The sequence below is a fragment of the Notamacropus eugenii genome, chromosome 3, assembly GCF_028372415.1.
Source record: "Notamacropus eugenii isolate mMacEug1 chromosome 3, mMacEug1.pri_v2, whole genome shotgun sequence".
Taxonomy (NCBI): domain Eukaryota; kingdom Metazoa; phylum Chordata; class Mammalia; order Diprotodontia; family Macropodidae; genus Notamacropus; species Notamacropus eugenii.
The window spans coordinates 108,773,394-108,800,112 of NC_092874.1; the positions used below are offsets into that span (position 1 = coordinate 108,773,394).

Consider the following 26,719-nt stretch of genomic DNA (forward strand, 5'->3'; position numbering starts at 1 on the left):
CCATCCAATTCCTTCAATAATTGTTTATTAAGGGTTTCTTAGGTGCCAGGCACTTTTCACGGTGCTAGGGACAATAACTGATGAAAAGGAGACAGTTTTTGCCTTCTAAGAGTTTGCATTGTATTGGGGGACACAACACCTACACAGAAAAATAAATACAAAAACTTTTTTTTGCGGGGGTGGGGGGGGGTGGGGGGTCTGGATCTGCAATTTCACTGGTACTGGGAAATCAGGAAAGGAAACTACCTCTTACTTATGCAGATAGCAACTACTAGTTTTAGGGAATTGCTGGGGGCCACCAAGACCTTAAGTCCAGAGCTGCTTAATCAGTTTATATCAGAGGTGAAACGTGAATCCAAACCCTCCATTCTCCTAGGCCAGGCTGCCTCTCAGTCATGTGCGAAATAAGATATAAGGTAATTCTGGTGGGGCAGCCACTAGTAACTTGGAGGAGACCAAGGGGGAGAGAAGTGACAAAGGGGCCGGGGGGTATCACGATAGGCATTGTGTAGGGGTGAGAAGACCTGAGCCTTGAAGGAAGTTAAAGATCCTAGAAGACTGAGCTGAGGAAGTTGAGAGGCAGCCCTTGGTGCAATGGATTGAGTTGTTTAGCCTGGAGCCAAGGAAGGACTTAGTTCAAATATGACCTTAGATACTTACCAGTTGTGTGATCCTGGGCCAGTCATTTAACCTCTATCTGCTTCAGTTTCTTCAGCTGTAAAAATAATAATAGTCTCCACCTACCTCCCAGGGTTGCTGTTATGGCTCACATAAGATAATATTTGTAAATTTCTTAGGACAGCATGTTGCACATGGTAGGTGTTTAATAAATGCTTGTTTCCTTGACAACCTAAGCATTAGCAGAGAGATGAGAGGTGTAACCAATATATGTATTTTTAAATCAGATGTAGGCCACTGAAAGCTCTCTTATCTCCAGTGTGATAACCAAGCAGAAAGAAAAGCTAGATACAGCCTTTGTTCTTGTACCATGGGACAGCATCTTTGGAGGTGTCTCAGTAACATTCTAGGGTAATTAAACCATTCACTTCATGTTTGTATAGTTTAGCTGCTGTTGCTTTCAAATCTTGGGTAATGAGCCCTAGTTCTCAGTATCATCAGAGAGACTTCCAGAGCAATCAGTGCACAAAATGTTCCTAAGCTCAGACCCAGAAAGGTAGGAAGAACTGAAATTATCCTGAACAAATGTTCAGAAGAGTATTTTTAGCTATTCAGATGCTAATACAAGTTTGCAAGGATTTTAACTAGTAGTGATTATTTTCTCCAGGTATTTGTATATGTGTTTTTGTTTTGTTGTGTTTCCCTGTTGAAACCTCATCAGTCATTTTGGGTTTTGGAGGAGTCTAGGAAAAGTCAAGTCAACAAATAGGGGTAAAATGGATAGAGCAAAGGGCCTCGATTTGGGAAGTTCAAATCCAGCCTCAGACACTTGCTCTCTGTGTAACTCTGAACAAGTCATTTAACCTCTCTCTGCCTCAGTTTTTCCGTCTGTAAAATGGGGACACATTGGAGAAGGCAATGACAAACCACTCCAATATCTTTGCCAAGAAAACCCCATGGACAGAAGTCCATGGGTTCACATAGAATCGGATACAACAAGAACATATGCTAGGTTAAGAGAGTCCTGATAGTGGATACCAGGCCTAGTTTAGTAAAAAATGACATTGTTTGGGGAGGTAGACCCTAAGGGAGCTACCCATCCCCACATCGCTCAGTCCCTCCTTTGGTAATCTTCAAGGTGAGAGGATTAAGGGAAGGAGGTCCAGCCAAAGTGGAGGAAGGGGTGGTCCCAGACTGTCAGGAGCCTCCCCCTCCTCCAACTCCAGTTTCTTGGTTGCAGTTACTTGAATAAAAATTAATTCCTTTTTTCTAAAAAGAAAAAATAGTCCTACAAGGTCTTAACAATCTAATGGCAGTGGGGGACAACATGCAAATAACAAATTACAATCCAGGCGCATGTAGGATAAATTGGCAATAATGTCTGCAAAGCCCCTAAAACCACAAAATACAGAGTGCTTTCTTAGGTAAGCATTGCTTTCAGAATTTACTTTTTCACATCACCAATTACTCCTCCTTTATCTCCTCCCAACCAGGCCTCTCCTACTTTGAAATATATTGACCCTTCTAGGCCCAGAAGTAGTTTTTCTTTTCCTACTTCTCTCATTCTTTTCTCCTGGCAAAAATATTTGTAATTATAAAATTAAAGTGCAAAACAGGGCACTTAGGAATAAAAACAACAGAGAATATATGAATAGAATAGAGGGAGTAAATGAAGTGGTGTGGGGGTAAAGGTTGAACAACTGACTTTCAAAAAAAGTATGCATGGCACACTTTTAAGTTCAATTTACATTATTAACATTTTCTCTGTCATTTTCTGAAGTCTAGCAAATCAATGAAACAATAAAACAAGCCCCTATTTATAGGGTTTGCTGATTTCTAAGGTATAAATGTTCACAATGAAATTTTAACAATCTGCTTTGGAGCAGAATGAACTGGCTCTAAGCATATTCCCTGAGACGTTACTAGGCACCAGCAAGGAGTTGATAAATACACTGGAGCACTGACTGAATTTTTTCTAGGCAGCGAAGGAAAAGAGGAAATGAACTATGTTTCGTTGTTTTCTTTTTCTGACAGAAGAAAGCATTTGTGTGGATCTGCAGGGAAAATTTCTTCCTAGAACTAAACTCGAACAGCAGTTTCTCCCTTGGGTCCTTGAATAAGGGGTATTAGGTGACATATTGGTCAATATTTTCAATTACAAATTTTGCAAAAGATGCAGAAATACTGTTAAAATATCAACCCCCTCTATAAAGCCTGGGAACATAACCCTAAATCATAGTTTAGGGAAGGTATTTCTGTTGGGAGCCAAGATAATATTGTTCATCTACTCAATGTTGTAATAATATAACAATATAGGCAGAAAATATGGGGAATTAGTTAAAGAGCAGCTATTATATCCATTAGACTGTCTCATAAATATCAGGTATGTTGTTGTTCAGGCATGTCCAAGTCTTCATGAGTTTCTTGGCAAAGACACTGGAGTGATTTACTATTTCCTTCTCCAGCTTATTTCACGGATGAGGAAACTGAAGCAAACAGGGTGAAGTGACTTGCCCAGGTTCACACAGATAGGAAGTGTCTGAGGCTGGATTTGAACTCAGGTCTTCCTGACTCCAGGCCTGGTGATCTATCCACTGCATCCCCTAGTTGCTCTTTGGACATAACTAGTGCTTCATAAATATTAGCTGAGTTGCATCAAAAGTTGTTTCTGCCCTTTCACCTCTGCCTCAGTTTCCCTGACTTCCCTCAAAGGTCAGCTCAGATCCTCCCTTCTGCAGGCAGTCTTTCCCAGTGCCCCTCTCTTATCCCTTCCGAGATCCCGGCCCCACTATCTTTATCTTCTTTCTCTCCAATATGTTCCTTGTCATTTGTATGTTGTTTCCTCTATCAGAATGTGAGGTTTTTGAGGACGGGGACTGTTTCTTGCCTCGCCATGGGCCAGGCCCTGTGCTTGGTGCATGTTAAGTGCTTAAGAAATGCTTATTGACCGACTGATTGTAGCTAGATTGCGATTCTTCTGTTCCAGACTGAGGATTTTGTATTGGATCCTAATTGCTTCAGAGAACCACAGAAGGTTTGCCAGTAGGTAAGGGACCGCTGAGTGTCTTTCTAACTTTGAAACTCGGTGACTAAATCTTGAACAAAGGCGATGGAGGCATAAGGAAAAAGCTTAGATGGAGATGATGATTAAAACCAACCACTGAAGAAAAGTCACCTGAGCAGTCCTGACACTTCTCTCTCTCCTTCCTGCTTACTTTGGTACCTTGTTAATTTAGGAACACTAGCCCTCATTGTTGCTCCTCTGTGCCCTAAAAACATGGCTTAATTACACCCTTTTCAGGGGTTGTTTGCTCTCTCTGCAGCCTCTCAGGGCTGGTGCCACTGCTGCTGACTCAGACGGTCTTTCATAATATCCTTGTTGACAAGATGGGGAAATGTAGACTGGATGATAGGACAGTGGAGTGTATTTGTAGCAGCTCAACATCTGTTTCCAAAGACTGTTGATTAATGGATCCATGTCACTCTGGAGAGAGGGCTCTAGCAGAATGTAAAAGGACTCTGTGTCTGTGACACTGTCCTCTTCAAAACTGCTAGCAATGGCATGGATGAAAACATGATTAACCTATTTACAGATGGCACAGAGGTAGGAATGCTAGTTACTGAACTGAATGACAAAATCTACATTTTAAAATATCTTAAAAAGCTGGAATGGTGTACAGAAACTAAGAAGATGAAATTTAATAGGGAGATATTGAAAGTCTTGCTTTTAGGTTAAAAAAAAATTAAGTATCCCTAGACAGGATGGAAAGTACACAATCCCAGAATCCCAAAGGTAAAAGGGACCTCAAAAACCACCTGGTCCAGCCCATCCATGAACAAAAATCCCTTCTACCACACACTTGAAAAGAAGTCATCCAACCTTTGCTTTAATTCCTTTAGTGAAAGGGACCACACTGCCTCCCAAGGAAGTCCATTCCACTTTGGTATAGTTTTTATTATCAGAAAGTTTTCCCTCATCTAAAGTTGAAGTTATAGCTATGTAATTAATGTCCATCAGTTGCTCCCAGTTCTGCCTTCTGGAGCCAAGCATGTGACAATCTTTCAATGACTTGAAGATAACTCTCCCATTCTCTCTTAGTCTTCTTCACACTAAACATCCTCATTTCCTTCAACCAATTCTCCTATCTCAAGGCCTTTCACCATCCTGGTCACTCTGTTTGGAAGCTCTCTAGTTTATCAATCTACTTCCTAAAATATGGTGCAAAGTTTTGATCTTACCGAAACAGAGGCCTTACCTCCCTAGACCTATACAGTTCCTATCCAGTGTTGGTCCTTCCAAGTTCATATGCAGATGACCATGGTGGTCTTTGATCAGATTTGTCCACATTGACCACATGACCATGATCACTATGACCTCTGAATGAGTCCTTTCTCTGATCTGGAGTCCTGAAAGTTATTCCTTGTTCCTTAGGACATCAATGCAGGACTGGCTGCAAAACCAACCCTAGACTGACTCCCTGATTAATGTGGCTTACACTCCTGCTCATAGTCCCTACACCTAGAAGAGAAAAGATCAAATGAAAAGGCCAAGGAGCCAGGCTCATATCTCAGGGCCATAAGGCCTTAGGGAGAAAGAAGGACTCATGGCCCTTTCCCTTACAGCATGGTCTCTCACCAGATGTTGTTATACCACTGGAATGAAGCTGAAAACGAGGGGAAGAAAGCTGATGAAGTTAACTAAGGACTTTTAAATGTTCTTGCAGACAGTCAGGAACCTCTCATTCACCCTGTAGTTAGCCAATCAAAACCACTTAGATGATGTCTGACAATCCGCATCCCTCCAAGGAGCTTTCCTTATGTCATCATGATTTTTCCAAAAGCAACTCTACATGGAGAGGTCTCCACGTGTAACAGATTTCAGCTTTATCTTATCCTTTTAAAATATTTTGTACATGTTTCAAATTGTACATAATATATTAGTATACTATATAATTAGTACATTGTGAGCTTTAGAAAATATATACATATGTTTATGTGTTAAAACAATGGAAGGATGCAGTCAAAAAAGTATGGAGACCATTGGTCTATCTCACCTCCTTTTATCTTTTCCACAAGAAAAGCCTAAGAGATTTTTGTTCTGTGTTTTGCTAAAAAAAAATCACCCCTTGGGGGTATCTTTAATTTGTATGGTAGGTGCCCCAAACAAGGCTACCAAAGGTTCAAGGTATTCTGTGGGTCTGCATCTACTCAAAACCATAGCTTACAACCTCCTATCAATGTCTTTATTTTTTTAGTCAGAATGATGACACCATTAGTTTAAGAATATGAACTGATATAGGAAGAAAAGTAGCCATAAAATATTTACCCCATAAACCTTGGCATACCCTCCTTTAAACTACATATGCCTTAAGCAGAGAAAAAGAGAACACATGTAGGGAACACACGTGTTGGGCAACACATATGAGGAATGTGTATAGCCAGGGAACATATGTGAAGAGGCATACACACATGGCCCCAAACATTTGTGGCCAAGGCACACATGTGGAAGGGCAAGTAGTATCTTCAGGTCTGCACTACTGCCAGTGTCTTCTGGTCTTTGGCCTCTTCTGCTGGGCCTGCTTTCTGATATCCTCTCATGATATGTAGTTTCTGCCAGATGTTTAGTCTGTGCTAAGACTTGTCGGCGTAGTTTGTAATCTTTGTGTGGTCACTGCTTGTCACTTTGGGGTACCACTGTATGAGGGAAGAAATCGTAGAGTTCTTCTCTATGTTCATACCTTTTGGCTTTAGCTAGAGTCCTTGGCCAGAATACAGATCCAAAATCACTCCAGGTAACCGGGAAGGATAAGTATTTATTGAGCACCTACTATGTGCCAGGCATTGTGCTGTTACAAATATTATCCCATTGAATCCTCCCAAGAGCTCTGTGAAGGAAGTACAATTTTCATCCTCACTTTATAGTTGACTGGTGCTTAAGACTTGTCTGTCTTATTCTCCATTATTTGGGAGTCATCAAGGGTTGCCTCTCTGTCCTAGACCTCATTCTGACTTAGAGTCAGAGAACCCATATTCCTTGTGGTTTAATCCTTGAGTGTTAAAATGCTCTCAGTCTCATCATAAGGGTTCTTCACCTTTTTTGGGTGTGTCATGGATCCCATTGGCAATCTGGGGAAGTCTGCGAATCCCTTCTCAGAATGATATTTTTAAATAAATGAAGGAAATGCCAAAGTTCCGTTAAAGATTAGTGAAAGTAAAGATATGTTTTTTCTTCATCCAAATTCATGGACCCCTTGAAATTTATCTAGGACCCCCCCACCCCCCAAGACAGAAGCTACTCTTGCAGTTCAGAATCCTCCAGTTTTTTTCAATTATAAAACTTGCTATCCCATACAAATGAGTGAAAAGCAGAAAAAAAAACTAGAACAAAACTAAGCCCATGGGGCGAGGTCTTTATTTTTTCCTAACTTAATTCTTGGCCTTTTATAACTTGTATATGGCTAGTGAACTAAGCTTTGAACTTTATCAACATGTAGCTATTACCTTCCCCTGATTGATGACCATCCAAGTTGGTCTCTTGAGAAAGCATTCCCTTTTTATCTCCTTAGGCACCTAGGTTGGGCAATGGCTAGAGTGCTTAGCCTAGAACCTGGAAGACCTGAGTTCAAATCCAGTTTCATATAGGTAATAGCTGTGTGACCCTAGGCAAGTCACTCAACCTCTGTCTGCTTTAGTTTTCTCAATTGTAAAAGCAGGATAATAGCAACTATCTCCTAAAGTTATTGTGAGGGTGAAAGGTAATAATATTTATAAAGTACTTAGCACAGGAGCTTGTTTCTTCCCTCAGAAGAACTGATTGTCTTTGTGTCTTCAGAAGTTGATGACTTCAGAGCTCCCCATCCCTCCTGAACGGATTCTTCTTGTGGAGTTTTCATACTTGGTATTCTTACTTAGCCCTTCTCTGAAATCTCTGAAATTCCTCTTCCAAAATCTAGGGTACATGTCAAACTATGCCCGGCTTTTCCTTGTCTTCTCTTCACAAACTGTAAGATGTAATAGTCACTTTACACCCCAAGGTTTACATTATTTCTGATTCTCTTTGTTAGGATAACATATAGAAAAGGCTTTGGAACTTTAGTTGACTGCAGAGTTAATATTAGTAAGCAATTCGACTTGGTTCCTTTTTTTTTTTTAAAGGCGTCTAGGTGGCACAATGTCGGGCTTGGAGTCAGGAAGATCTGAGTTCAAATCCACTTACTATCCACTCAGTCATTTAATAGCTATGTGACCCTGAAGCAAACCTGTTTCCTCAGTTTCCTCATCTGTAAAATAAACTGGAGGAGGAAATAGCAGACCACTCTAATATCTTTGCCAAGAAAACCCCAAATGGGCGTCACAAAAGAGTCAGACACCATGGAACAACAATAACTAAAAAAAGTTAATTCAGTTAAGTATAGTGTCAAGCAAGGGAAGCGATAATCCTGCTGTACTTAGCATGGTCAAGCAACATCTGGCCTTTTGTCTTAGGCGTGCATAGGTGGAGCGTGGGCTGACATGTGTGAACACCTGGCTCTGGGAATGCCTAGTTGTGTTGGGTCCAGGTCTGGCTGCCACATTTTAAGAGAAATGTCTCCAGACAGAAGTATTACGCTATAAGCAGGGTTATTTACATTATTCACGAAGCATTTTTCTTACCACAGCCCTGTGAAGGCGGTAGTGCAATCATCTCTCTTTGGAAGAAAAGGACACATTTTCAAAGAAGTGCAGTGATTTGTCTAAATTAATGCTGTTGGTAAAGGTAGCAATCAGGATTCAAACCCAGGCCCTCTGACTGTAAATTCTGTGCTCCTGCTACTAAACCTCATGGTCTTTGCACATGGGAACACATGATAGAAAAGGGAATCCTTGGTACAGAAAAGAAGGCTTGGAGAATGAAGTGAAAAGGGGCAAAAGAAGAGTCATCTGATACTTGAAGGACTAGGAAGAGGGATGATAATTACTCTGACTCCAGACAGGAAGACTAGGACCGATGGTTGGGAGTTATAGGGAGGCAGATTTCACTTGGATGGGAAGGAAGAACTTTCTGAATGGAAAAAAGCAGAGTTGTGAGGTAGAGAGTCCCCTGTTACTAGAAGTATCCATGTAGAGGCTAGATGTCCACCTATATGATATGTTTTAGAAGATATTTCTAAATTGTTATGAGTTGCACTAAATATAGGGCTGTTCATTCTCCCAGACAGTCTGGCTGGAAACTTTGGAATTATTTTTGACTCAGCTCTTTCCTTTCTCCTCTCCATCCTGCTACCAAGCCCTTTTGTGTACTTCTTTGTAATGTCTCTCCTCTCTCTCCATTTCTCTTCTTCTAACACCCTTTCTCTAGCTCAAACCCTCAGCACCTCCCACCCAGATATTTGCAGTAGTTTTTTAGCCAGCCTCCCTGACTCCAGTCTCTCTCCTCTCTCAAATCCATCCTGCATACCACCAGACCAATCTTTAAATAGCACTTTAATTATGTAACTTCTCTGCTGTCAGGTCCAGGGGCTAGGGGTGGATTTGGGAAACAGAAAGTGGAGTGGGGAGCTGGCTTCAGAGACAGGCAGCAGACATAATAAGACTCTCACAAAATCCCATGAGTCCTAGGGCATTCAGTTTAACTAAATAAACATAGATTAAGTGCCTACTATGTTCAGGGCTCTAGGGGATTTGATGATAGTCACAATACTGTCCCTGCTCTCAAGGAAGGATCCTGGTGCCCTCAGGAGTAATAGGGAAGTTTGGAAGGGGAGTATGTGGTGGGAGTGGAAGGTTGGGGGAGGGGAAGAAGATAATGTCATGAGATCTGCAATGAAAATCACAATCTATCCATGCCTACTCTTCCTCAGCAACTCACTCTATCCACACAAAATGGAACAGGAAGGGCACTCCTCTTACTCACCAGTTGCTACCCTAGAAGACAAACCCCACTCTCTGTCAGCTGAAGCCATGAGGTGATCTGGAGGACTGGGAAGATGTATGGGTTGGGAGGGAGAGGAGAATTTTCCCAGTGGTAGCAGTTAGATGGTAACTGCCCTAAAGAACTCCATTGAGGGTTTCAAAAAGAGGGAGTTGGATATTTGCCCAGCTGGGGAAGTGAAGGCCAAAGGTGGGGAGATCATGGGGAGGATACAGGTAGGTGTGGTTGTGTCTCTTATGAGTCTCCTGATTGCCTATTAGGTGGACCACAATCTGTTGGTTGATCATACCTCTCATGCTTAATCAACAAACACCTATTAAACCCTTAGTATGTACCAGCTATTGTACTAAGCACTGGGCATACAAATATAAGCAGAAAGAAAGGCAATTTTTGACTTCAAGGAGCTTACATTCTAATGAGGAAGATAATCCATAAAAGGCAACTGAAAAGGTGGGGAAGTGGAGAAATGAGGGTAACCAGCAGAGAGCCTGGGCCTTCTGCCTACAATGGAGGGTCTGAGAGGAACCAACCAATCAGAGGGAGAGAGTGTAGGGCCCAAAAGGACTTCCAATGTGAGAAGTAGTCCTGAGATGGAGTAAACTGCCAGAGAGAAGATGTTTCAATGGCAGAATAGAGAAAGTCTTGTGGAGATGAGTCAGGAGATAGCATGAGCTACACAAGTCATCCATCACCACCTTCCACTAGCTCTTGATGGGGATAGGCAGGACCATAAACCCAAGAGACTTGGGAATAGCAGTGTCTCACAGACTACTGGCCCTGCCTCCAGCCTGGGCCCCAAAGCGACCATGGGGAGCTATCATTGTGTAGAGGAGGCCTACTTTACTTATCACCACTATCACCATTTGCTGACCAACTGCCATGGATGTACAAGGAAGCCCAAGAGTACTGGAAACCTCCTCCCTTCCCCTCCCACCTCCTTCCAGGAGCATCATCCTAGGAAGTATTGCAGTGGAGATTGGGGGAGGCAATAATGATACTAAGGTTAACTGTTTCAATGAACTCTTACACATACTCTCAAGCTTCTTCACTCACCAAGCTCTATTTATTTGTGATCCCCTCCCTATCTCAGTCCCATCTGCTGGGTGTTCTCTTTCCCCATTTGAAAGTAAGAACCATGCCAATCAGATATCACATCTGCCAAGGCTTTGTCATCATAGTCTTTCCGATACTGATATTGCTCCATGGGGATTGGCACTGGGACCCCAAGGCACTTTCAGACTCAGGGCTCACAGCACCATCAGTGTGCCAGCCTCTACCTTGCCCAAGCATGCACACTTTTCACATCCCCCCACCCCAATGCTCCAGGGATCCACACCTGAAAGTCCCAAACATAATCTCAAATTGCTCAGAGATCTGCACCTGAACAAACAATCTCACTCATTCCCAACATGCACTGACACTCACCCCACTGATGGAGCATTTCACTTTACTGACAACACAGTGACTCACAGTCCTCTTGCTTGCACACACACATTGAGGGACAAGCTCATCGGTCTCTCTGTCCTCTGATATACTCCAGGAGCCAACCCCCTATGCTGGTGTTAGGAGAACATCCTGCTTTTCTCTTATGGTCTGGGGAGCTGTGAGACCTCTTCACTTTAAAGCAACTGCTTGTGTCTGAAGTCAGATATCCCCACAATGTAATGTTAACAACCTGGGAGACTGGAAGGATGGTGCCATAAACAGACATAGAACAGTTAGGGATGGGGCAGGGTTGGTGGGTGGGGAATGATGAGTCCAGTTTTAGATATGTTGAGTTTGAAGTGTTTAGGGTAGAATCCAGGTAGATGTCAGGTGTTTGGAAATATGGATTGGAGCTGTAGGGAAAGTTTGGAGATGGAAATATAAACTTGGAAGTTAATTTTGCAAAGAGGTGATAACTGAATTGATGTGAATAGATGCTATAGGGAGAATATAGGGAGAAAAGCTGGTCAAGGAGAGAACGTTGGGGGCCTCTAAGATTAAAGGTAAGGGCAAGTGTACAATGAGGATCAGTAAAAGGAGATCAAGAGAGGCAGAAGATAATAAAAGTTGAGCAGAAGCCAAGGTGTGGTTGCTTGGTTGTTATCTTTCATGCTCAAAGAGGACCAAAGTGACAACACTATGTTACAGTCAAGGTACAGTGTGTCCAGCTGTGGCTGATCAGATCAACAAGAGCTGAGAAGGCTCTACCACAGAGTGGGCATAAATAGTCCACATGGACATTTGGAATGGGGATGGGTCTAAATCCGTGTGTCTTATGTTTTTTTGAGCTACTGCCATTCTACGTTGCTCATGGAGCACAGCGCCTTCTTTGATGCAGGAACATTCTGCTGAGCAGTCCTGTGCCCATGTCTGCCATGTTTCACAATCAATTCCAAAGTTCTTCAGCAAGATCTTAAATGTCCTTGTATCATTCCTTCTGAACTCTGTGTGAGTGCTTGCCTTGTGTGAGGTCTCCATGAAGTAGTCCTTTAGGCTTCTGGGAGTAGTACAGAGAAGGAAAATGTAGGGTCATGTGTGAGAAACAGCAAGAAGCTGGATTACAGAAAGCATGGAAGGGGAGGAACAAGCATTTATTAAGTGCCTACTATATACCAGGTACTGTTCTAAGCACTTTACAAATATTACCGTCTTTGATTCTTAGAACATCCCTGCTAGGTGCTATCTATTATTATCATCATGCTGATTTTTACAAATGAGGAAACTAAGGGAGACAGAGATTGAAGTGACTTGCCCAGGGTCTTGAATGTAATGAATCTGAGGCCAAGTTTGATCTCAGATTTTCCTGAGGGGCCACCTCTGACCACTGTACCACCTACCTATTTCTAAGGGGAATGATGTGTAAGTAGATTGGAAAAGTTAGAAAGGGTCAGGTTGTGAAGAGCTTTATATGTGAAACAGAAGAATTTGTGTTTGGTCATAAAGTTAACATGAGTTTGTTGAGGATGGAGAGTAGCAATGTCAGACCAATGCTTTAGGAAAACCACCAGCACCTGTATGGAGGGAGGATTAGAATGGAGGGAGGGTTAGGATGGGAAAATGCTTCCCAGAAGGGGATGTAGAGGGCAACACCATTCTTGCAGTTCCTCACATTCACAACCTATGAGTCATCCTAGATTCGTCATTGTCTTTTACCCCCATTTCTAATCTCTTGCCAAGGCTTGTTGATTTCACCTTTTCAATATCTCTCCAATATGGTCCCTTCTCTCCTCTGATACTGTCACTATCCTGGTACAGGCACTCATCATGTCACACTACTGGCAGGTCGCTTGCCTCAAGTCTCTCCCAAATCCAATCCATCCTCCATTCAACCAGTAAAGTGATTTTCCTAAAATGCAGGTCTGACCATGTATTTCCCCCCTCCTCATTTCAATAAACTTTACTGGCTCCCTATTGCCTCCTGGATCAAATGCTCTGTTTGGCATTCAAAGTCCTCCATATCCTAGTCCCCACCTTTCTAGTCTTCTTTTGTTGTTGGTGTTCAGTCCTGTCCAACTCTTTTCTGACCCTATTTGAGGCTCTCTTGGCAAAGATACTGGAGTGGTTTGCTATTTCCTTCTTCAACTCATTTTACAGAGGAGGAAACTGAGGTAAATATGGGTAAGTGACTTGTCCAGGGTCACACATCTAGTGAGTATCTGAGGCCAGATTCAGAATCTTCCTGGCTCCAGGCCAGGTGCTCTAACCACTGTATCACCTAGCTGCCCAGTTTTCTTACATTTACACCTTACTTACTGGCATGTAGTCTTCAATCCAGTGACACTGGCCTCCTGGCTATTCCAGGAACAAGATACTCCATCTTTCAGCTCTGGGCATTCTTTCTGGCCATCCTCCATGCCTGGCATGCTCTCCCTCCTTTGCTTTGACTGTTGACCTCTATGACTTCCTTTAAGTCTCACTAAAATCCCACCTTCTGCAAGAAACCCTCTCCAGCCTCTCAATTCCAATACCTTCTGTCTGTTATTTCCTATTTATCTGGTACATAGTTTGCTTTGTATATATTTGCATGTTGGCTCTCCCCATTGGATTATACACTTTTTGAGGGCAGGGACTGCCTTTGGCTTTTTGTATCCCTAGTTCTCAGCACAGCAATTGGCCCATAATAAGAGCTTTAAAGAATGTTGATTGGTTGGTTGATTTGGTCACTGATCAGATGTGTTGGATGAGTGAAGATGAAGAGTTTGGGATGATGCCAAGGTCGTGAACCTGGACTGCCCTCCATCCTAATAGGGAAATTCAGAAGAGGGGTCAATTAGGGGGAAGGCTGAGTTCTCTTGTTGAATTTGAGATGTCTCTGGGACCTACATTTGGAAATGTCTAGTAAGTAGTTTATGATGAGTGACAAAGGATTCAACTGTTCATATTATTTGTAATAATTATTATAAGTTATTGAAAGGGTTAAGGCCAAAGGGTCAAGAATAAGAAGGCAGGGTCAGAACAAAGTCATCAAAGGGAAAAGTTGGGAAAGCCTAGGGGGACAAAGGTCAGAATGAAGGCAAAAAACCAAATAAGAAGGGAGGGACCACAAAACAAGGAGCTAAGCTTTATTTTGAGGTTCACAAAGCACTTTCCTTGCAATCAACACTGGAGAACAGCGGTGAATGGAAATTACAAAAAGGAAAACAAAATCTCAGAGAAGACAGAAGGGGTCACCACACTGCACAGTGAGGAGTCAGGAAGTTGCTTTTTATTGTGCTGTATTTTTTGTCTAGTTGAGTCATTTCAGTCATGTCTAACTCTTCATAACCCCATTTGGGATTTTCTTGGCAAAGATACTGGAATGGTTTGCCATTTCCTTCTCCAACTCATTTTATAGATGAGAAAACTGAGGCAAATGGAATTAAATAACTTGCCCAGGTGCTCTCCCCACCCCCAGATCAGAAAAGCTGAGTTCAAATCCATTTTCAGCCAGTTACTAGCTATGAGACCCTGGGCAAGTCACTTAAAACTCTGTTTGCCTCACTTTCTCCACCCATAAAATGGTGATAATAATAGCCCCTACCTCCTGGAGTTGTTGTGAGGGTCGAGTAAGATAAAAATTATAAAGGGTTTAGCAAAATACCTGGTACATAATAAGCACTACAGAAATATTAGCTATTATTATTATAACAGATATATTAGACTACATTATGATCCATTAGACATATTATTATTGTATGTATATACACATATATGTATATATGTATGTATGTATAACAGTTCATACCATGTCCCATTCAACCTCACTAGCTTATGAAAATCTTTTCCATGTAATTTTTAACCTCAAGATGTGTAATATGTTCTGTCTCATTAGAAAGCAAAGTTCACTCTAGGTTTCCTTCACCAGGACCACTGGTGTTGACACTGAATTATACTGTATCACATTTAATCTCTTTAGTAGGAGGGTGGGGGCTCTTTTTCCTGCCTTATTACCATTTTTAGAGCTTTTGGCAATTACAATGTCATGTTCAATCTTTTTCATAAGTAAAGACTCTTCTGCACCAGTCTTCTTAATTGGACCAGCTGCAGATGGGGTGGCTTTAGATCCTTAGCAGGTGAAGTTCCCTTTGTATTGGGTTCATGAATAGGAGGTCTTGAATAGTAAGTGCACCCCTTCCTCTGGCTTCCCTAACAATACCTGGGCAAGGGACTCATCCTGTGTGCAGTGTCTGGGCTGACAAGACTCTCTGTGCCAGTTTCATGAATGGCACCAGGGCTTAGGACACAAACTGTTATTTTTCTCCTCTTTCTCTCCTCTTCTGTTGACATTTTAGACAATGCTTACACCTGCGCCTTCCTTTTTTATTAAGTGGATCATCTCTAAGTGAATGGATCTTCCTGTGTGTGAATCCTTAAAGAAAGATTAAACTCACCACATGAGACTAAGTCAGTTCCTTCATGAAGGGCTCTTCAGTGAAATGTATCCATCCTGACCTATGTTAGTCACTGTTGCATTCTCTTTCCTTTCTATACGTAACCTAAGTAAAGTGTTCTATACTCATTGCTACGGAGGATATAGCATCAGATTGATAAGAAGTAAATATTAGGACTGAAGCCAGAAGGTAAGTGTTTAAGTACTGTTAGTGTTTTTGTTCAGTTGTGTCTGACTCCTTGCGACCCCACTTGGGGTTTTCTTGGCAGAGATACTGGAGGGGTTTGCCTTTTTCCTTCTCCAGCTCCTGTTACAGATGAGGAAACTGAGGCACACAGGGTAAAGTGATTTGCCCAGGGTCACACAGCTGATAAGTATCTGAGGCAGGATTTAAACTCAGGTCTTCATGACTCCAGGGCTGGCACCCTGTTTAAGTCCTAGTTCTGCTATTTTCTGGTTGAGTCGGCTTGGATAAGTTACGGAATGGCTCTAAGCTTCAATTATCTTATTGGTAAAACATCTTTAATAATATCTGGACAACCTCTTTGGACTGGGAAAGAACTTTGTTAACTATAACACTCTATAGAAACTGAAGCTACTCTGATTGAATTCTTTTCTTGGGTTTCTTTGCAAAAAATTACAGTATCCCATCCACTGGGTCCTTGAGGGTAAGGGAATTTTAATTTAAAAGAATTTTTGTCTTTGCATTTTCTAGCACTCAGAGCAGTGTCTGGAATATAGTAAACTTAAAGAAAAATATTTTATTTTTTTGTAATGTAAAAATAATTTATAACATTTATTTTTTTTTCAAATTTTGAGATCCAAATTTTTTCCCTCCCTCCCTCTGTCACTTTCCTCTTTCCTGAAACAGTAAGTAATTTAATATAGATTATACATATGCAGTTATGCATAATATATTTCCATATGGAACACAATAGATTTTTAAATTTTATTTATTTACTTTATTTGTGATTTATGGACCCAAACAGTCAATTCCATAACATAGTATAATATAAAAAGATGATTATACATGAAACTACAAATCTATTATATACAGCTTACTATTCCTTTTAACTATATAATAAAGTTATCAAGTAAATTTCTTTTTTTCCCCATTTTTTCTTCCTTCTCCCCATTTGGTTATAATTAGACACAAATATCTGTGTGTCTATCTACTTGAATTGTTTCTTTCTAGCTGCTTGCAATATTTTCTCTTTCACCTGGGAGTTCTGGAATTTGGCCACAATGTTCCTAGGAGTTTCTCTTTTTGGATCTCTTTCATGCGGTGTTCTGTGGATTCCTTGAATATTTATTTTGCCCTCTGGTTCTAGAATCTCAGGGCAGTTTTCCTTGATAATTTCATGAAAGATGATGTCTAGGCTCTTTTTCTGATCATGGCTTTCAGGTAGGCCCATAATTTTTAAATTGTCTCTCCTGGCTCTATTTTCCAGGTCAGTTGTTTTTCCAATGAGATATTTCACATTATCTTCCATTTTTTCATTCTTTTGGTTTTGTTTTGTGATTTCTTGGTTTCTCATAAAGTCATTAGCCTCCATCTGTTCCATTCTAATTTTGATAGAACTATTTTCTTCAGTGAGCTTTTGAATCTCCTTTTCCATTTGGCTAATTCTGCTTTTGAAAGCATTCTTCTCCTCATTGGCTTTTTGAACCTCTTTTGCCAATTGAGTTAGGCTAGTTTTCAAGGTGTTATTTTCGTCAACATTTTTTTGGGTCTCCTTTAGCAGGGAGCTGATTTGCTGTTCATGCTTTGACTTCATGTCTCTCATTTCTCTTCCCAGCTTTTCCTCCACCTCTCTAACTTGATTTTCAAAATTCTTTTTGAGCTCTTCCATGGCCTGTGCCCATTGAGTGGGCTGGGACACAGAAGCCTTGATTTCTGTGTCTTTGCCTGATGGTAAGCATTGTTCTTCCTCATCAGAAAGGAAGGGAGGAAATGCCTGTTCACCAAGAAAGTAACCTTCTATAGTCTTATTTCTTTTCCCTTTTCTGGGCATTTTCCCAGCCAGTGACTTGACCTCTGAATATTTTCCTCACACCCACCTCACCTCCTGATCCTCCCAGCCAGTGTTTGGGGTCTGAGTTTCAAATGCTGCTTCCAGCCTCAGGGCTTTGGGCGGGGGCAGGGCTGCTATTCAGTGTGAGATTAAATTCAGATGCTCAGTTGAGGGCAGGGCTGCCTCTCAGGCTCAGTTCCCTCAGGGAGTTTATGCACAGACCTTCAACAATGGATCCAGGCTCCTGCGTGCTTGGAGAGCCCTGGTCTGCCGCTGCCCCTCAGCTTCTGTCTCCCGAGGGGGCCCGAGCCATGGGGGCACCCCACTCCCCCCTCGACCCGCCAAAGGGACTCTCTCACAGACCCCCGTCACCTGTGGGTGGAGGTACTTGTGCGGCCGCTGGAGATCCCGTCCCTGAAGCCCGCTCGGATCTGTTCCTCTTGGTGCCGCGGCCACGGCAGGGCTGTACTCAGCTCCCAGTCCCGGCGCCCAGTCCGCAGCACGAAGGACCTTTTACGAGAGGTTTGCAGGTCTCTCCGGAACAGAAATCTCCCTCGCTCCAATGTTCTGTGGCCTCTGGGTGCAGAATTCGCCGTGAGTTACTTCTTTGTAGTTGTTCTATGGGTTGTGGGTTCGGAGCTATGTGTATGTGCGTCTTTCTACTACGCCATCTTGGCTCCGCCCCTGTGTGTCTATCTATCTATGTATGTACATAGTAGGTGTCTAACACATGTGCTTGCTAACTTATTGCTAAGATCCATTTTGGCTCTAAATATATAGATGGAAAGCATCATGACTTTAAAAAAAATTTTACCAGACACCGATTTCCCTGACATGGGGAACTCTTACTAAGGAACTTTTCTCTACCAATGGAGATTGTCTTTGGCTTGGTAATTTAGTCTTGGGCCAAGGATGTGCTGGTAAATGCTTAACAACAAGCTTTCCCTCCAAGCATGAAACTTTTAAGTTTAATTGACCTTATTAACATTTTCTCGACTGTTTTCTTAAGTCTAGAAGATCAAGCCCTAATTTGTAGAATTTGCCAATTTCTGAAATGTAAATGTTCACACTGAAATTTGAACAATCAGCTTTCTCAAGCTGGTTGGAACTGTCTCCAGCACTACTACTAGTTAAGAGAATTGTAGAGGGTAGTGATGTAAAACTCTCATAGAAATCTGGATGACTAAATTGTACAGGAGTATTCCTGTAGGATGCATCATGACTTAGAAAACCAAATATTAACATTATATGTGTTTTATTGAATTTTTGTTAAATATTTTCATATTACCTTTTAATTTGGTTGTTGCAGCAAAGGAGGTCTCTGGGGGCCCCCAGGCAGTGTGTCTGATACTTCTTAGTCTAGGAAAATGAGAAGGTAAATGACTTATCCATATTACAATCAATATGTGTCAGAAATGCAGGCCTTTCTCCTCTAAGGTTGGTTCTCTAGGCACTAGGAAGCTGAGTCCAAACATCATTCTCTTTGTAGAATTACAGAATTTCAGGATTTCAGAGCTGGAGGGATTGTTGGAAGTCATGTAGTTCAAAAGTTTAAATATACTTTAAAAAATCCCAGTACATACTAGAAATACAAAATAGATGTATATAGTAGAGATTCATAACTTTATATACAGTCCTCTTTTCTGTTCTTTTTATATGAAATAATAATAATAGCTAACAGTTATTTAGTATCTGCTATATGCTGGGTCATACTAAGTGCCTTAATTTGATAAGCATTTATTAACTGCCTTACTGTGTGCTAGGCACTGACCTAAGCATTGGGAATCGTAATCAACTGCATTGCTAGGATCTGTATAAAACCATTGCCAGCTCATTCCATACTAAAAATAGACTGAATCTCAGGGGACTTAGAAACCCCTTTTCTGGGGCTTCTTTGGAAGGACTCTCCAGTCAGGCCTCTTTTCAATAGGGATAGGAGAGGCTCCCCATGCCCCCCAGTCACCCTTTTCCCTGGGCAAGTCTTTGTTCCATTTTTGAAAAGCCTGGCCATGTTTGGTCCTGATGTTGTCCCCTTCTGTTGATTTTCCTTCTCTCTCTGAGTTCCAGGCTGCCCCCAGCCAATTTGAGTTGAAAGGTGGACCAAAAGGCACCCCAATAGGAACATCCCATAGCAAAACTATAATGCTGGCAACGTTGCTCTTCACTCAGGCACTTGACTTCTCACCTGACACCACCTATCACATTTTTTCTATGGAATTATGAGCTGAATGCTTAATGCCTCTGAGATATTTTCATTTGAGAAGGAGATAGTAGGGAGGGGGCAATGCTCAGAGAAAACGATTGGAAGAGAAGGAAGCTAGAGGTCAGAATGGGCAGAGGGTCTCATGCCATCTACCTCTATGAAAGCTTTGCAGCCCAGCCCCCCTTTCAGCTGTTACTTACACCCCTGTTTGCATTGCCCCAGCAATGATCTGCCTTTGTCCCTCCTTCCTTTGGCCTCCCTACCAACCAGTGATTTTTTTTTTTTCAGCCAAAGTGAAACAAAGTTTATTAAAGGTTCGCCATGTTGGGTTGAAGCAGATCAGATAGAGTCTCAGCTACACAGAGTCAGAGCTGGATTGAATCTGAGCCCCTTTATGGAGGTGAGATGGAATTTATATACAGAAAGACCATGGGAAAGATCTAGAAGTGGTCTAGTAGTCTGGGAGGAGGGTCTAAGGAGGATCTTGAAGAGACTGGGGTAACTAGTGATGTAATCAAGGGCAATTGGGAGGTATCAGACAATGGAGGGCTTGGGTGGGAAGCAGGTGGGGCCAGGCTAGATTAAGGGTAACAGATTTAAGTATGAAAGGCCAGATTAAGTGGGAAGATGCAAGGAGAGATCAAGGAGGTTCCCACAGTCTGTACCCCATCATTCCCTACTCAAACAAATGGCACCCAAATTCTTTGGGGTAAGGGATGAAGGTCTCAGCTTCTGAAACTGCTTCCAACTGGCAAGGGGCTTAGAGCTGTCCCTGCCTCCATGGGTCTTGTTCAAGGAGTACCTATCCTGAGTTGTCACCTGGAAGTTGATAGTTTGCCTTCTAGAAAAGATAAACCTTGCAGTCTTGGCTGGTGAAGAATTTGAGATTAGAAGTATTTCTCAGGAAATAATGTAGAGGTTTGGGGTACTTGGACCTCAAAATACAGAATCTTCTGGCCTCTGAGTCCTACCAGGTCAGTCAGAGTAGGGTGGGTGGGGGCCCTGAAGGACCTGAAAAGACCCAACACTGGCTGAGGGACTAAGAGATGGGCATTAGACTACATTGATGTATGTTGTGTTTTTTGAGAAATGTAAAATCCATTAAAATTATTTTATTAAAAAATTATCAGTAATAAACAAGACAATGTTCAGTATCTCTGAAGGAATCCAGGGAACCCAGAAAGCCCTGATCCTCAGATCCTCAAGAAGCCAGACTATAGAAACCAAGAGGTTTCTAAGGTTCAAGAAAAATGAAAGACTGACTCTGGAGGATTGATGATGCAACATGCTTCCCATCTCTTGGCAGAGAGGTAACGGACTAGAGGTGCAGAATATGACATCAATTTCCAAACATGGCCAATATAGGAATTTGTTTTGCTTGACTCTGCTAATTTATTATAAGGTAGGGATTTTTTGGACAGGGAGTTTGTGAGAGACAGTGGGAGGGTTGTGACAGGAAAACTTAAACAAAGGAAAGAAAAAAGAACATTAAGGAAACATTAACACAAGACAGCAGAAGGTAATTCAGAATGGGACACAGACAAGCAGGGCAGTGTTGGTATTATCCTGTTAAGAGACAGACAGATATAGATATACATACATATATACAATCAATATGGATATATGTGTGTACATACATATATGTACTGTCCTGTTAAGTTATACACACACAATATACATGTATGGATGTAAGTGTGTGTATTATCCCCCTCTAGGCTACTCCCTCAACTCAGCACTCACGACTGAGTTCTCAGAGGGCAGCTGTTACTTCTAGGTTCCATGATGTACCTTATATTTATGGACTCCTAAAACTATAGCTCATGGGTTCATCTGGGTGCTTCACAGTAAACATAATTAGCTCTTAGCAAATGTATTTACTAAGATGACGTAGTAAGAGCAAAAGGTATAAAACATGCCTCCTGAGAAACCTAAGGTGCACTGTCTTACTAATTCACAGAGTATCCATAGAGCAAGTGGGAACAAACTCAGATGATCACAGTAGGGAAGCACATAGGTAGGAGACACATGTGACACATTTCTCTATTACTACTAGACTTCAAAGTCCTTTCTCTCCTGAGGAGTCCTCATAAAACTCCTCCCATCTTTGCTGGATGGGTTGCTCAGGTGGGCTGCTAATGTCTATGCCTCTTCACAGCTTGACTCTCAACTTCCAGGACTAACTCTTTTGTGGAGTGCACAGCTGGCTCTCTTTGCTGTTCCTAGAAGTGCCTCTCCGAATGCATATCTGTCTGGAACATGTTTTTCTCCTCTTGCTGTTCCTCAAACTCACCTTGAACTGATTCTCCGGCTTCTGGATAGCTTGTCTCCTCTCAAGAGAGCAGTTGTGACGTAACTGAGGACTTTGTGTATCCTTTGTGTGTGAGAGTGGGGAGGAGGGGGTATGAAAAAAAATCTCCTTTCCCCCATATCCCTCCCCTTCCCACTTAGAGAGGAAGTTCTTTTCTGATTGCTGCTTCTCTCTTTGATGGCCTCAAACTTTTGAACTATTTCTTTTAAGAGTCAGCTAGTAGGCATGACCATCTTGTCAGTCCACAGGATTGCCCCTCCTGGTTCATTCAAGAGAAAAATATTCACACTTTGTAAAAGGATCACGGGGTGTTTTCACCCTATTTAATATATTAACACTTCATCATCTATTGATATCTATGATATCCAGGGAGCTGGGGAGGAGGAAATCTAAATCCCTCCTTAAATACATGTACAAACACCCCAAACTGTACATAATAGAGTCATAGTTTAATATTTAATCCTATTTTTCTCTTCTTTAAATATGGAAGAGTTTATGTTTGTTGATATTTGTTAACTTCAAAAATTTTAGTGTATTTTTGTAAAAATGGAAAGAAAAAGGGAAGACTATCAGAAACTGAAGAAACCAATGAACGTAAGTTTGTGAGACTCAGCTGGAAGAAAAGCTCAGAAGAGACAGATTTCTGGCACTCTCCAAACACAGAAGCATGCTTTTTCTTTATCTGGGGAAAACTTTCAGAATCATGGGGATCTGAAGGGCTCCTAGAGCTCAAGGTACATGGTATAAGTTTTGTCTTGGGGCTTCAGAAATCCAGGCTCCCAGGACTCACAATTTTGTGCTGATAACACTTCAAAGGCACTGGGATTTTGAAAGTTTTTTGTTTTTTTTAAACTATTTGAGTTAGATCTCCGCTTTAGATGCCATCTTTGGAAATTGTATTTAAAATGAATATTTCTCCTTTGAATCATTTTCTCAGTGACATCAATTACACTTTCAGAGAAGTTTCCAAGGAGCAAATTTGGTCCCCAGCATGTATTAAAGCTCACACTTAGAGCCTGTACTTTAGCAATTCAGTTTTTCAACATTTTTACCTCTTACCCTGAAGAAAGATGACTTCAAGAGGACATAATAGCTGTCTTCATGCATTTGAAGGGCTGTCACATGGAAAAGGGACTAGAATTATTCTACCTCACCCCAGGGAGTAGAACTCCAGCAATGTGGGAAGTTGTAAAGAAACAAATTTAGGTTTCATATAAGGATTCACTTCCTAACAGTCTGAGCTATCCCAAAGTATGGGCTAGGCTAGAAAATAGTTTAGGGGGTTGCCCCACACCCTACCACCCCCTTCCTCCTGTGGCCAGTGATGGTCTTTAAGCAAGGGATGAATCTCCACTTGAGGAGTATATCTTGCTTTAGAAGTATCTTGTATTTACTATATATACACACACATGCATACTTATATGTGTATGCCTGCATGTATATGTGTATGCATGTATTTGTATATATGTGTATCTACACATATGTTTTTGCACGTACTTAGATTTGTACACGATATCTTCTGTATTATGACATAAGCTTCTCAAGAGTAGAGGTTATTTGGGAGTGGTTGACTTTGTATCCCCGGTGCCTTGCCTACTGCCCCAAAGTTAGTAAGTACTTAATAAAAAGCTGTGTGTTTATTGATATTGTAGAGGAGATCCTTTTTCAGGAAGGGAGTGCTTTATTTATTTTTTGCTTGGCTTTGCTTGTTTTTTAATTTTTAATTTGTTTTCAGTTTTCAATCACTTCTATAAGTTTTAAATTTTCTCCCCCTCCCTCCCCAAGATGGCATGCAATCTGATATGGGTTCTACACATACATTCTTATTAAACACACTTTCACATTAATCATATTAGATGAATTAAAATGAATGGGAGAAAAAATAAAACAAACCAAAACATAACACAAGAGAAAATAGTTTGCTTCATTTTGTGTTCCAATTCCATAGTTCTTTCTCTGGATGTGAATGGCATTTTGCCTCAAGTCCTTTGGGAACATTTTAGGTCTTTGCATTGCTGTGAATGGCTAAGTCTATAAGGAGGTGCTTTAGATGACCTCTGAGGGCCCTTTCAACTTGTGTTTTTGTGACCCAGGACATGACAGAAGCTTTTGGGAATCAGGTGCCACCGATGTGGTTTCCAAAGTGACATGGAGGGCTGTTTAGCAGCAAGAGTATGTAAGTAAATGTTTAACTGACTCTCTGAAAAGAAAAAGAGAAAAGAGAAGAAAAACAACATTTTGGCACACATCATTGAATTTAATCTGTATTATTAACATTTTCGCCACCACTATTTTAGGTCTAGATAATCCACAAAACAATAAATCAAGCCTCATTTTGTAGTTTTGCCTGTTTCTGTAAATGTTCACTCTAAAAATGTAACAATCCACGGCAGGAGCTGACATGGGTTGAATGGGTTGAAAATAAAATAGGTGGTCAAGAGTTACAGGGCATAGTAGAATTCATAGCCAAACCAAGCAGGTAGGAAGGAACCATAAAGACAAAGATTCCAGAGAGGAAGAAAAGGTGGTTGGTCAAACAGCAGGTAGGCATTCCATGTCTAAGAAATCCACATGAACAAGAGGGCCAAGAAGCAGAAGGTTAATGTAAACAAAGTTACTTTTTTGGGTCGCCTTATTGCATGAAACAAAGAATCATGGACTCACAGAATTCCTAAGTCCTAGACTTAGAAGAAACTAAGCAACCCATCTAGTCCAACCTATATCTGAACATAAATCCCAGTCTACTGGTCATCCTATACAAAGATGGTCATTTCTGTTTGAAGACCTCCAATGATGACAACTTTCATATCTTCTGAAGTAATCCATTCCAGCAAGCATTTGTTGTCTGGTATGTGCCAGGCATATACAGAGACAAAATGGCCCTGCCCTCAAGAAGCTTAAATTCTATTGACATGAGCTGGACAGCCCACTCTATTTTAAGACCCCTCTAATCCTCACAAGGACAGATAGAAGGAGCAGAAGACCTAGAATCAAGAACACTCCTCTTCATAAGTTCAAATCTGACCTCAGACACTTAACTAGCTGTGTGATCCTGAGTAAGTCATTTAACCTTGTTTACCTCAGTTTCCTCATCTATAAAATGAGTTGGAGAAGGAAATGGCAAAGCACTTTAGTATCTTTGCCAAGAAAATCCCAAATGGAGTCAGAGTTGGACACAACTGAAAAATGATTGAACAAGTTCTTATAAAGTTTTTCCATCCAGTCATATATATTGCTCCTTAGTTCTACCCTTTAGACTCAAACAAAATACATTTAATTCCTCTTCCATATGACAACTTTCAAAAGAAATCACTACTACCATAAGACTGCTTCCCTGCTTTTTTTCTCTTTGAAACTTCTCATTTCAAGGATGGCAATACCTCCCTATGGTCTGTTCTTCCAACTGGAGAGTTTCTCCCCAAATGTCCATTGAAGGAAGCACCATGACAGGTATCATGCTCTCTGCAAATCCTGACCAGCCCTAGATGTGCCAATAAGCATTTTTTAAAAGCACCATGTTCAAGACATTGTGTAAAGCACTGGGGATACAAAGAAGGGCAAAAACCAGTGCCTATTCTCGAGAATTTCACATTCTGATAATGAGACAATATGCAAACAACTGTGTTCAGATTCTGGAGGAGGGGTTGTCAAAGATGGAGTGGTCTGCCATTTCCTGTTCCAGCTCATTTTACAAATGGGGAAACTGAAGCAAACAGGGTAAGTGACTTGCCCAGGGTAATACAGCTAGTAAGTGTCTGAGGCCAGATTTGAACTCAGATCCTGATTCTAGAGCTGGTGCTCTATCTACTGTGCCATCTAGCTGCTCTTATCAAAGTGTAGCAGTCATCATGGCAGCTCATGTTTATATGCCACTTTTTTTTATTTGTGATGGGCTTTCCTCATAACAAGCTTGTGATTTATCCATGCTCTACTAGCAGGTAAGGTGTGGGAGCTGGGACTCAAACTCAGGTCACCCCAGTTCAAATCCAGCTCTCTTTCCATCATCTCACCATGCTATCTCCACAGTAGCATCAAAGAGAACAGCCTAAAAAACACCATCCCAGAAGTCTTGGTCTTCCCCACTTGTATTTGCTGCCTGCAGCTCAGTCCATTCCAATTCAACAATCATTTCTTGCAGGCAGCCTGGGAGTGGGAGAAAGGCTGGTATAGTTCTCAACACTGCTGCTCACCATTACAATTTGCTGCTCTACCAGCTTGGCAGCCTTCGCTTCCTCAGTGTGAAAGCACACCCATTTTTAAGCCTGTCCTAACTTACCTCTCCTTGGTTAACTTGCACCTATCAAGCTTCAGTGGAAACTGAGGAGCTATCAGATGTTGTCCCTTACAGAAAGGAGTTTACAGTAGCTAAGTTGAGGAGAGGTGACTAAGATATATTAAATAGTACTGCAGTGTATAATTAAGTCCCAGACTGCGTACCAAACCAAAGGTGAGAGGAATAGGGACAAAAGGAGTGAGAACCACAGGAGTCAGGGAAGGTTTAAAAAAAAAAGCCTTGGGCCTTCAAGGATAGTTAGGATTGGAATAAATGAAAGGAGAAAGAAGGCATTCCAGGCTAGGACCACATGAGCAAAGACTAAGATGTCAGTAGTGCTCCGCTATATCATATGACCTTGCCGCTGACATACCTTTAAGGTTGCAGCAGTATTCTTTTTCTTTTCTGGAGGCAGTTGGGGTTAAGTGACCTGCCCAGGATCATATAGCTAGTAAGTGTCTGAGTCTGTATCTGAACTCAGTTCCTTCTGACTCCAGGGCTGGTCTCTATCTACTGTGCCACCTAGCTGCCCCTGGA

The 26,719-nt window shown here is 41.5% G+C and overlaps 1 long non-coding RNA gene across 1 annotated transcript; it reads left to right on the forward strand.

Annotated features, from left to right (window-relative positions):
• Nucleotides 1-9,404: 9,404 nt before the first annotated feature.
• LOC140533175 (uncharacterized) lies at nucleotides 9,405-24,974 on the forward strand. The gene is made up of 3 exons (XR_011976820.1): nucleotides 9,405-9,563; nucleotides 19,890-21,967; nucleotides 22,441-24,974. It is a non-coding gene; the product is annotated as an uncharacterized lncRNA (long non-coding RNA).
• The last annotated feature ends 1,745 nt before the right edge of the window (nucleotides 24,975-26,719 follow it).